At 37.7% G+C, this 12901-nt stretch overlaps 1 pseudogene; it reads right to left on the bottom strand.

Annotated features, from left to right (window-relative positions):
• The window catches only part of LOC141712383 (uncharacterized), a 77493-nt pseudogene that overhangs the window by 1383 nt on the left and 63209 nt on the right, over window positions 1–12901 (bottom strand).

The raw sequence follows: 12901 nt of genomic DNA, 5'->3' as shown, positions 1-12901 counted from the left end.
ACCCTACGGGCTCACGCAATAGCCTGCAAACCACGTGAACCAAGGTAAACCGCATTTAAGCGACATGCTCTGGCTCAGGAGACATATTCATAAATTCTCCTCTCGTGGGATTCGAACATGTGACCAAGAAGATAGTTATCCCCTCTTTAACCAACTAAGCCTACCCTCGCGGGCTACTATCTAGTTTTCACTTCTTGTTTTCTCGTTTTGGAAAATTATAAACTGAAACAACATTAATCAATCTAACAACATCCAAATCACCAACATAATTACTCCCTATAAAACCACACGGATCAATATCATTACCATATTTGCGACAACTATTAAACTGCTCATCGAATACAAAAGCCTCAATCGAAGCGTCTTCGATAAACCCTAGCTTCTAATTACGCATTACATATAACGACTCATATTTTTTTTTATTAAAAGTGTAATTATGGAGTAATTAAATAAATAAAATATGTGTATTGAATCTGTTAGCTGTGTGTTGTCCTATTATTAATTATGTGTGGTTTATTTGGTGTTCGGGGATTATTAGTATAATTAATTGTTGAGAAGTATTATTTTGTTTTCATTTTTGTTATTCCTAGAGAACTAACAATGAGATTTACAGAAGGGGGGTTGAATGTAAATCTCAAAACTTTTTCAAGTTTTGAGCAGTTTCAAAGGCTGTGTGTTTAAGATAAACAAGTGTATGAATTGCTTTAAGCTAATACAGACAGATATATATTCAAACACTAATGTAAAAGAACACAACAGACCTTAAAAACTTTTCTGGTGGATTGTTGTTCCACCAGAGATGGTATTTCAGAAAATCTGTGATTCAAGAAGTTGATCACAACTGCGTCCTAGTACAAACTAGATAATTTTTCTCTCAAGATTTTTCTAAACAGCTCTGGAAAAATTCTTATCTAATTACTAGCTGCTGCTTGGTTTATATATTACCAAGTTTACAAGTGAAGACAAAGATAAAAATACAATAATAAAATAAGTTCTCCACTTGTTTCTTCTCCATTTTACTCCAGTGCATTGTTGACTATTGCCTCTTTATACTAGAGTAGAACGGCTGCTTTTTCTGATGTTCCTGAAATAGGCTACCACATCTCAGTTGTCTCTGTCAACCCATGTGCCTCTGTTTGTAGGTACAACTACCACTTGTCAACTGCTATTTAACAGAACATCCGTTGAAGCCTTCATCCGTTGATGGCTTTATCCGTTGATGTGTTAGCAGTTGAAGCTCTATCCGTTGATGCACTCATCCGTTGATGCACTCATCCGTTGAAGCTTTAGAGACATCCGTTGAAGTTTTGTTTCTCATCCGTTGAAGGTCTTTAAGTTATCCGTTGACACCATTTCATTTATACAAAATTACAAGGCATGAAATATTTACAATTGGCCTTCCTATCTGCATATCCTCTAGTAGTCAACATGACTTATAATTTCCCTCAACATTTAAGAATTATATCTCAAATTCAGAGACTGAAATGTGCTACAACACTAGACTTATTTCTAAGTAAAGCTACACCATCAACGGATAGCCAAAATGGTCTTATCCGTTGAGGCTACAAACACTAGATTTCTACTTAAGTGTTTTGTTAGACATATCATCAAAGTAATGCACATATATTCCTAACAATCTCCCCCTATTTATGTCTATAAGAATTGTAGACATAAATTCAAGGTTAACTTGATGATAACAAAACACTTAACAAATATATGAACTGAAACTAAGTAGAAATTTAAAAGTGCTGCAAAAGTGTAGGTACTAGAAGGTAATTGAAGATTTACAGTATTTCCAAGGGTGCTCCTTTAGCCTGAGCAAATCATCTTTTTCTTCTTTGTTCCCTGGTTTTCTTTCCTAGCCCTTTGTCATTTTCCTCAATTTGGAGTTGGAGTTGTCTGAAGAATTCAACTTCATCTTCATCACTGATATCCAACTTAGATTGCATTTTTTTGAGAGTTTCATTGCTGGCAATCTTGAGTTGGTCTTCAAGTCTGAAAAATCTTCTGACTCCTTTATCATCTCTGAATTCCATCAACCAATGAGGTGATTTGTGAATTGTAGTTCCCCTTTCTTGAATGAGTAAGGTTCTGGGCAAAGCATTGGGCTCCCTCCAAGTTTTCCTTATGTTGGCAATCTTGTTGAGAATTTCAGTCTTGGCAGTCCTGGTAAAGCCAGAATCCTTTTGTATGGCTGAAAAGACTCTGATCAAGGTAGAGTAGCCTTCATTCAGAATCCTGTAGAGAGGCCATGTTCTTTCCCCAGCTCCTTTGTATTTGAACACCAATCTCTCTGGTAGCTGTCTGTAGGCAGCAATTCCCCTTACATCCTCCAGCTCATCCAGATAGAGTTCAATGTTTGAAATTTCTTTTATGTCACAGATGTGAACATAATCATCTTTAGAATGGGTGGCTTAGGGTTAGGTTTATGTTTTTGAGTGAATTTCTTAGAGTTTAGGGGAGGTGTAGATTTGGATTTTCTTTTCTGTTTCTTTGGTAGTGGAAGAGTGGTTAAAAAAGTAGGCAAATTGATGGTGTCCCAATCAATAGGTTCCTCTTTTGGGATGATTGGTTCACCATGGATGTTTATAGTGGGATCAGTAACAAAGGGTTCAGGTATGGAAGGTAGAGATTTAGTTTCTTCAGTGTTGTCTTCACTCCTTCTATGTGCCTTGGCCTTTCTTCTGTTTCCCTTCTGCCATTCCTCTTTTTCCTCCATACTTTCACCAAATATACTCCCAAAAACCTCATCTAAGTTTGCAATCTTGTCTTCACCCCTGACTTCAATTCCTTTCTCATTTTCAACTAGACTTGACTTTAGCTTTTGTTCAAGCTTTGCTTGTGCTCTTTTGTCAGCCTTGAGTTTTTCAGCTTCTTTCTTTAACCTTTTGGTTTCTTCCCTCTTGGCTATTGAGAATTTGGGATGTCCTTGCATCACACAAATGCTCTTTCCCTCTCTAAAGATAATAGCCATGTTTCTCCTTACTGCCTCATCCATGGTCTCCTTGTGTTTCATGATGCTAGTACCCAAAACTTTGTCTTTATCAGGCTTTGGAAGAGGAAAGTCCACTTCTTTCATCTGAGCAAAGTCTAGAGGGTTCTTTGTGGAGTCCTTGCTGGATCTAGTGTTGGGCTTGAGAACCATAGGTTTTAGATTCTTGAAAGAAGTCTCTCCAACCTTATTTCTCCTTTCTGGCTTGTGCTCCATATTGATTGGTTCAACCTTTGTGCTATGTTTCACAGATATTGATTTATCTTGTGTAGAGCCAAACAACTGTTGCACCCTTTCATCAATTCTCCTCCTTTGCTCTTTCACTTGAATTTCAGCTGCTGCTAGCTGGATTAAATCAATTCCATCAGGCTTTCCTTTGATTTGAATGATTGGAGAAGTAGTGATGGCAGGAACTAGCACTTTAGATATTTGGATTTTTGTAGATGGCTCTCCTTCCCCTTCCCTTTTACTCTCCCCCTTTTTGTTATCATCAAGGAGAGGGGTCAAGCCCTGTGCTTTTGCCAGCTGCATAAGTAGATTTGTTTGAGATTGTTGGTTGTGAAGAATGGTGGCCACAGAATCTTCAATAACTTGAACTCTGTCTTCCAATTTGGCCAGCCTCTTTTCAGTATTTGATTCCTTTTTCAATCTCAACAAAATGTCCTGCATTGTACCATAGGGCATGACTGAATCCAATTTTTCAGAATTGTAGGATTTCAAGTCAGCAATATCCTTTCTGAGTTCATTCATACTCAGATTCTGTCTTACTTGCTGCAACTTCATGAGATACAGTGAGTCCAAGTGAGCTGTAAGGATAGCCTTTGTATCAGCATGAGAAGTTTTCTGAATGGCATGTTGGATAGTATTGATTTGTTTGACTAAGGAGACATTGAATTGCCCTGTTGTAGACTCCTTTGTTAAGGCCCATTCAGGTAGATTTGGAATAGAACTAGGGCCTTCATCTCCCCCTAAGTTCATGCTTCCATCAGAAGAAACAAAGTCATCATCATCAGAATTTACTCCAAATTCTTCAGATGACTCACCAGCTGTTGAAGGCATCTTGTTAATGGCAGCTTTGTCCCTTTGAAGAGATGCTGTTGTATGAACTAGATGTAGTGTCTTTTCTGCCTCCACATTGCCCTGTGCAGCCAATAATTGATAGGCTGAAACAGGATGAGTAAAAGTGTCAGCATCCAAGGAAATGTTATCAATTACAGCTTTGTAATGTTGCTGAAATTGTCTTTCCTTTTCAGCATCATTCACAATCATTGACTCACTAGCAATGGCTGGATCCATCCTTATATCTGCTGTACCTGCCTTTCTCTCATTTTCTCTATGTTCTTGCATCAGGGGCTCCCCCTGGCTCACACAACTCACTCCCTCACCTTCACCTACTAAGGTGGTACTCCTCTCACTTACTTTTGCCATGCTGGAAGAAATAGCATGCATATTTGAGCTCTCAATCTCTCCTTTTGCCTGGGAGCAACCCAGCCTCTCACTCAAATTGTCACTCCCTTCCCTCAATCCTAGAAGTGATTGTACAGTAATCAAGTCTTCTACACTTGAAATTGTTTCAGTTGTGTGTGTAGAGACTATCAACGGATGCGGAATAGCCGTTGAAGGTGAAACTGATGGTATCAACGGATAACTGCTGTTAAGCTTATCCGTTGAAGAACAACCACTTGTCAACGGATGAGTGATATCCGTTGAAGAAGGAAAAGAAGTAGAAATTGAAAGTGATATAACTGTTGAATCTGTGTAGATTGATATGAGTTTTGGTGACACAGATCCTTCAATTACATCTGAAAGAATTTGCGGGTGATCCAACAAATCATCTAAAAGATGATGATCACCTGTATTTGAGTGGGGCTCCTCCCTGAGTTATAAAGAGGGAGAATCAGGAATTGATGGGAATAACATATCCACATCTAGAGATGGTGATGAAGTGTGTGGTGATTGATGTGTGTTAATTGTGAGAGAATGGGGCTGTGACTCCACATTTGTTGGAGCCACATCAAACTGAGTTTGAGAAGGCATAGATACAGATGGATGTATCTGTGCAGTGTGTGCACCCTGTGTAGAAGATTGGGTTCTGGCTCTCTTTCTTCTAATAAAGGCTTTTGTTGGTGAGTGTTTGGCTTTATTGTCCCTCCCTCGTTTGTTCTGTGTTCCTGGTTGGGAACTATTTTCAATAGTTACATCCTTTTGGGAGGATGCAGCTAGGGATATGCTAGTAACCTTTTCAACCACCACAGCTTTTTGAGAAACTGTGGCTTGGCTAGCTTGGGAAGCACTTATCTCTCCTTCCTTATTCTGGGGGTTTCTTTGATGTTCACCCCTCCCCTCACCACTCACACCCTGTTCACTCCCCTCAGGGTTAATGGTAGATGTTGCAACTGTTGTCTTTTGAGAAACAACAGAGGTGGTTTTTTTTGTCTTTGATTTTGAAAGTTTAGTTTTGGTGACCTTGGTAGGAATCTGTTGGGGCATTGTCACAGATTCCATGGCCACACTAGAAGATAAAGAAATAGAGGGGTTGGAAGAAGTAGGAGTTGTAGAAGCAATTACCTCACTTACCTGAGGTGCATTCATGATTGGTAAATATACCAATGTCACACTGCTGTTGAGATCCATTCTCAATAAATCTGCAAGAACTCTTTTCTCTTGTGCCCAGCACTTGAGTTTATTATTCTCATTGGTTATGACCAAACCTTCAGCAACATGGTTAGCCAATAACATAAAGAATCTAGCATAATAGATGTTATTAGATCTATTAGCTTTGTTACCTAATCTAGTACCCAATTCTAGCATAACATAGTTGCTAAAATTAAAATACCTATCAGAAACAAGCATATAGAGCATATTAACAAGAGATGAAGTTATGGCATCAAAATTGCTAATTTTCCCAGAGAAAACCTTGATAAAGGCATCCCCAAGAAAACTCCATTCTTTCCTAAGGCCTTTTCTTTTAATACTCCCTAAACTAGCAGAGTTAAGAGAATAACCTATGGAATCTAACATGCTAGATACATCATTATCAGTGTGTGGTGTCATGGCACTGTTCTCAGGTAATTTAAAGCATGCTAGTAAATCATCACAGTTAACACAGTGATTTTTACCTTTGAGGGTGAAGGAGATAGTCATATCTAGTGAGTTGAACTCAACAGTTGTCCAAATCTCCTCAACTACTTCACAGTAAATCGTTGGGGCTTCCAGCATTGCATAGCTAAGTTTACAATTTTTGATGAAGTCCATCATTTTGTGATAATCGGAGTGGGCTTCATTCTTTTCTACCAAAGCTATGAAATTGTTCTTCTCATAGATGAATCCAAATTGAGACATAATCTTTACTACTGGTGCCATTGTTGTGAGTAGAAATTGCAGAGAATAACTTGAAGGTTTTACAGAGAGAAAATGGTAAAAGCTTTGAAATTTCAAGAAAGCGTAAAGTAAAAATAAAAAATCAGAAGGACTTATATACTTTCTCAAATTAAAAAGCATAAATAAAAGATTAAATAATAAATATATGTAAGTGAATTTCAGCCGTTTAAGAATAAACTGAAAGAATTCTAAAAACTACCTTTAAAACAAATACATACAGCTGTATGTATGAGTATCAACGGTTAAGAAAATAGAATCAACGGCTGTGAAACACCTGAATCGACTGATGTGATATTTCAACGGATAAAGTAAACTGTCATCCGTTGAAGAGCACTTCAGTTTTATCCGTTGATGGATAAAAAAAATTCCAGAAATGTATATGTCTTTCAACGGATATTGAACATCCGTTGACAGAACAATTTTGACTTTCAACGGATAGGGAATATCCGTTGATGGAATAATCTGTGTTAAAAATCAAATTTGTTCTAGCAGCTAATACATTTCAGGCTTCAATTCAAATTGCAACAAGGACATGAATTTTAAGAGTAATTAAGCATATCTAGCTCACTTACCAATCTTGTGAATGTTGATTCATCAAGTGGCTTGGTAAATATGTCTGCAATTTGTTGTTCACTTGGAACAAAATGTAGTTCCACTGTACCATTCATGACATGCTCCCTAATGAAGTGGTACTTGATATCATTGTACTTGGTCCTTGAGTGCTGCACAGGATTCTCTGTTATGGCTATGGCACTTGTGTTGTCACAAAAAATAGGAATTCTATCAACATGTAGTCCATAATCAAGGAGTTGATTCCTCATCCATAACACTTGAGAGCAGCAACTTCCAGCAGCAATGTATTCAGCCTCAGCTGTAGAAGTAGAGACTGAATTTTGCTTTTTGCTAAACCATGATACAAGCTTGTTTCCCAGGAATTGGCAGGAGCCTGTTGTACTTTTCCTGTCTATTTTGCAACCTGCATAGTCTGCATCTGAGTAGCCAATTAGATCAAAACCAGACTCTCTAGGGTACCAAATTCCTAGATTTGGAGTCCCCTTGAGATATCTGAAAATTCTTTTAATAGCCACTAAGTGAGATTCTTTAGGGTCAGCTTGAAATCTAGCACAGAGACATGTAGAAAACATTATATCTGGTCTACTGGCAGTTAAATATAAAAGTGAACCAACCATGCCTCTATAACTTGTAATGTCCACAGACCTTTCAGTCTTATTTAATTCAAGTTTGGTGGCAGTGGCCATGAGAGTTTTTGCAGATGAACATTCTAGTAAGTCAAACTTCTTTAAAAGATCATAAATATATTTAGTTTGACTAATAAAAATTCCACCACTAACTTGTTTAACTTGTAACCCAAGAAAGTAAGTTAGCTCTCCCATCATGCTCATTTCATATTTACTTTGCATTAATTTAGCAAACTTTTTACAAAGCTTATCATCTGTAGATCCAAATATCATCTACATAAATTTGTACAAGTATCTTAGAGCCATTAACATTTCTAAAGAAGAGAGTTTTGTCAACAGTACCTCTTGTGAAATGATTATCTAGAAGGAACTTTGACAAAGTCTCATACCAGGCTCTAGGTGCTTGCTTTAGTCCATAGAGTGCTTTCAACAGATAATACACATGGTCTGGAAAATTTTGATCTTCAAAACCTGGAGGTTGGCTTACATAAACTTCTTCCTCCAATTCCCCATTTAGAAATACACTCTTGACATCCATCTGATAGACTTTGAAATTGGCATTAGCTGCATAGGCTAGAAAGATTCTGATGGCTTCAAGTCTTGCAACTGGAGCAAATGTTTCATCAAAATCTATTCCCTCTTGTTGAGAATAGCCTTTAGCAACCAATCTGGCTTTATTCCTTATGACAATGCCATTTTCATCCATCTTGTTTCTGAATACCCATTTTGTGTCAATGGAACTCTTGTTCTTTGGCTTGGGTACCAGCTTCCAAACTTTGTTTCTCTCAAATTGGTTCAGCTCTTCTTGCATAGCTAATATCCAATCTGGATCCATTAAGGCTTCTTCCACTTTCTTAGGTTCCTCCTGAGATAGAAAACTAATATACAGACATTCATCTTGAGTAGCTCTTCTTGTTTGCACTTTAGATGATGCATCACCAATGATCAGTTCAAAGGGATGATTCTTGGTCCATTTCCTTTGAGGTGGAAGATGTGCTCTAGATGAGGTGGCCTCAGTATTGTCGTGATGTGAGATAGAGTGTTGATCAGTTGAAACTCCCCCTGAGTTGTTGGTCCTTTGCAGGGAACTTGGAGTTCTATCAACTGATGATGTAAATCGATTATCCGTTGATGAACTATGATCAACGGATGCTTCATTATGTACTTCAACGGATGATGCACTATGTCTTTCAACGGATACTGCATTGCCTCTTTCAACGGATGCATAATTCTGACTTTCAACAGATGCAGTATTTTGTGCATTATCCTAGGGCATATCTTGAATCCCTTTTGAAGTGTCATCTCCATCAATCTCCTCTTCACTATCATCACAATATATCTCAATGTTGTCAAATTTGAGTCTTTCATGGTGTCCCTCATCTGTTAGTCCATCAATCTTTTTATCATCAAACACAACATGCACAGATTCCATAACAATGTTGGTTCTTAGATTGTAGACCCTATAAGATTTTCCAGCTGAGTAACCAACAAATATCCCTTCATCAGCCTTTGCATCAAACTTCCCTTTATGGTCAGATTGATTCCTCAGTATAAAGCATTTACATCCAAAGACATGAAGAAAATTTAGAGTTGGTTTTCTTCTCTTGAACAACTGATAAGGAGTCATGCCTTTATCTTGATTGATCAAAGAAATATTCTGAGTGTAGCAGGCACAATTAACAGCTTCAGCCCAGAAATATGTTGGTAACTTTGATTTTTCAAGCATTGTTCTGGCAGCCTCAATTAAAGATCTGTTCTTTCTTTCAACTACCCCATTTTGCTGAGGTGTTCTTGGAGCTGAGAACTCATGCATGATTCCATTTTCTTCACATAACAGCCTCATTGTCAAATTCTTGAACTCAATTCCATTGTCACTCCTGATATTCCTAACCTTTAAGTCAGGATGATTATTGACTTGCCTGATGTGATTGATAATGATTTCACTTGCTTCATCCTTTGATCCAAGAAAATAGACCCATGAAAACTTTGAGAAATCATCTACAATCACCAAGCAATATCTTTTTCTTGCAATTGACAATACATTGACTGGTCCAAACAAATCCATATGTAGCAGCTGTAATGGTTCATCAATTGTTATTTCAAGCTTCTTTTTGAATGATGCTTTCCTTTGTTTGCCTTTCTGACAAGCATCACACAAACCATCCCTTGAGAATTCAACAAGAGGAATTCCTCTTACTAAGTCCTTTTTGACTAGATCATTCATTGTCTTGAAATTCAAATGGGATAGCTTCTTGTGCCATAGCCAACTTTCAACTGAACTTGCTTTGCTGAAGAGACAAGTAATAGATTCTGCATCTGTAGAGTTGAAGTCAGCTAAGTACACATTTCCTTTTCTAACTCCAGTTAGAACCACTTTGTTGTCTTTCTTACTGGTGACAACACAGGCTTCTGAATTGAAGGAAATTGTATTCCCTCTATCACATAGTTGACTGATGCTCAGTAAGTTATGCTTGAGACCATCAACTAATGCAACTTCATCAATTATGACATTCCTTGTTGAAATCAAGCCATATCCCATAGTAAACCCTTTGCTGTCATCTCCAAAGGTTATGCTAGGGCCAACTCTCTCCTTAAACTCTGTGAGCAGGGAGAAATCTCCTGTCATGTGTCTTGAACAGCCACTGTCCAAGTACCATAGATTTCTTCTTTTTCCCTGCACACCATAAAATCAATCAAGTTGATTTTGGTACCCAAGTTTCCTTGGGTCCATTCTTGTTAGCCTTTCTCCTAGACTTCATTCCTCCTGCATCTTTAGACTTAGGTAACTTTGAGTCAACCTTGATCTTAGATGTAGTTGGTTGAGGTGTAGGGTTAGTCACAGAATCATTTAGCACATTTGGAATTTGATAAGGCATGGATTGTGCAAACATGTTATTCCACATAGACATATTATATGGCATTTGAGGCATACCAAATGCAGCAAGATAAGGATTGTTAAAATATGGCATGTTTGCAAAATGTGCATAAGGATTCTGTTGAGACATAACAGGCATAGCATGCAGAGGTAATGCAGACATATTAGGCATGGAAGAGGGTACAGGAATGGGAGTTTTCTTAATGGATTTGCAATTAGCAGATAGATGATTAACACTACTACAATGCACACAGCTTTTTCTAGGAGCATACTTATCAGGTGTGTAATTGTTATGTTTGTTAACCCCTACCTTCCCATTTCTATTAGATTTCCTTTTAGTTTCCTTTTTATCCTCAACCACTTTGAGCCTATTCTTTAACTGTTCTAAGGTCATGTGCCCTATATTCACCTTACTGACATCTTTGGAAGTGCTTGCTTCTCCTTTGACAAAGTTCTTGGAAGTTGAACCAAACTTTTTGTTGAGTTTCTTTAGATTTTCACTTTTAGAAACATCTGCCTGTTTTAATTGAGGAACCTTCAACGGATGCTCCTTTTCTTCCTTCAACGGATAATTTTCATCATCCGTTGATTCCACATCCATTGACAGCCCATCAATTAATTCCAGTTTCTTTTTGTTTTTATCCCAGGCATTCTCACAGAATGATTCAATTCCTTGGACCTTGGCAATTTGAGCACTAACATCCCTAGATGTCTTCCAGGCTTTAATCACCTCTTGCTCTATCTCTAATTGATTAGAAAGTATTTCTACTTTCTTAACAGATTCAGCTAGTTCATTTTCAACAGATATACAATGTAGCTTAGTTTTCTCTAGGTCAATCAACTTATCTTCTAACACAGCATTTCTATCACTTAAAAACAAATTGTTCTCTTTAATCCTACTATTTTCTTTAACAAGAGATTTAAGAGACACACGCAAATGATACAGTTCAGTAGACATGTCATTAAAAGCATCATTGCACTCTTCTTTAGTAAGCTGTGTTAAATCAGTAGTGATTACCTGGTTGCTTGATGAACTAACTTCATTTTCCTCAGAATCAGCCATGAGAGCCAAGTTGACATATTCCACATCTTCATCCTCTTCTTCTCCATCAGCTGCCCAGTCTTTTTCTTGAGTAATGAAAGCCCTCTCCTTTTGCTTGAGCAGATCAAAATATTTCTTTTTGTAATCTACTTGGTCAAATTTCTTCTTTTCAGAAGTTGGCTTTCTGCACTCACTTGCAAAGTGTCCACTTGTACCACAATTGTAACACTTGAACTTGGATTTGTCCACCATGTTCTTATGAGGTTTAGTGGCTCTAGTGTTTTTCCTAAATTTCATCTTTGCAAATCTCCTGGACAGAAATGCAAGATGCTCATCAATACCATCAGAGTCATCTTGGCTGGAGTTGTCTTCATTCTCAGCAACTTGCTCTTTACCCTTGCTTGATTCTGATTTGCTTGTGCCAATTTTGAGACTTGGCATTGTCTTCTCCTCATTCCTGGTTTCCATCTTCTCACTATCAGCTACAAGAGCAACTGTTCCTCCTTTTCTCTTTCCCTTTTCCAACAGCTCATCCTGCTCCATTTCAAGTTCATAAGTCTTCAAAATTCCATATAATCTTTCAAGAGTGAAGTTCTTATAATCTTGAGAGTTTCTCAAAGAAACAGTCATGGGCTTCCATTCCTTTGGCAGAGACCTAAGAAATTTTAAGTTGGAATCCTTGACTTGGTATACTCTACCATACAGCTTCAGTCCATTCAACAGCTTTTGGAATCTATTGAATGTGTCATTTAAAGATTCATTTTCTTCAAAATGAAAATACTCATACTGTTGAATGAGAAGCTGCATTTTGTTCTCTCTGACCTGCTCAGTTCCTTCACAGATAATTTGTACAGTATCCCAAACTTCCTTTGCAGTTTGGCAATTGATGACATTGTCAAACATATCTTGATCTAATCCATTAAACAAAATGTTCATGGCTCTCTTATCCTTGCGGATTTCTTCCATGTCTTCAATAGTCCATTCTGCTTTTGGCTTGGGAATGGACTGTCCAACAGCAACTGTTGCAGTAGCAGCTGTGGCTACTTTGTGAGGGATGTGAGGACCATTTTCAATACAGTTGATGTAGCTTTCATCTTGAGAAAGAAGATGTAAATGCATCTTTACTTTCCAGTGATGATAGTTATCCTTTTCCAGGACTGGGATCTTTACACCAATATCCTTCCTATTCATAATGGTAACAGGAGGATTCTTCTGTGCACTCATCTTTGTTAGTTTCCAAGATCTTTAAACTCTTTGTGTGTCAGGAGCTTGCTCTGATACCAATTGTTATTCCTAGAGAACTAACAATGAGATTTACAGAAGGGGGGTTGAATGTAAATCTCAAAACTTTTTCAAGTTTTGAGCAGTTTCAAAGGCTGTGTGTTTAAGATAAACAAGTGTATGAATTACTT

Source organism: Apium graveolens, chromosome 1 (assembly GCF_009905375.1).
Source record: "Apium graveolens cultivar Ventura chromosome 1, ASM990537v1, whole genome shotgun sequence".
In the NCBI taxonomy this organism is placed as follows: domain Eukaryota; kingdom Viridiplantae; phylum Streptophyta; class Magnoliopsida; order Apiales; family Apiaceae; genus Apium; species Apium graveolens.
Note: the sequence above shows the minus strand (reverse complement) of the source record. Positions and strands in the feature narration are given on the sequence as shown.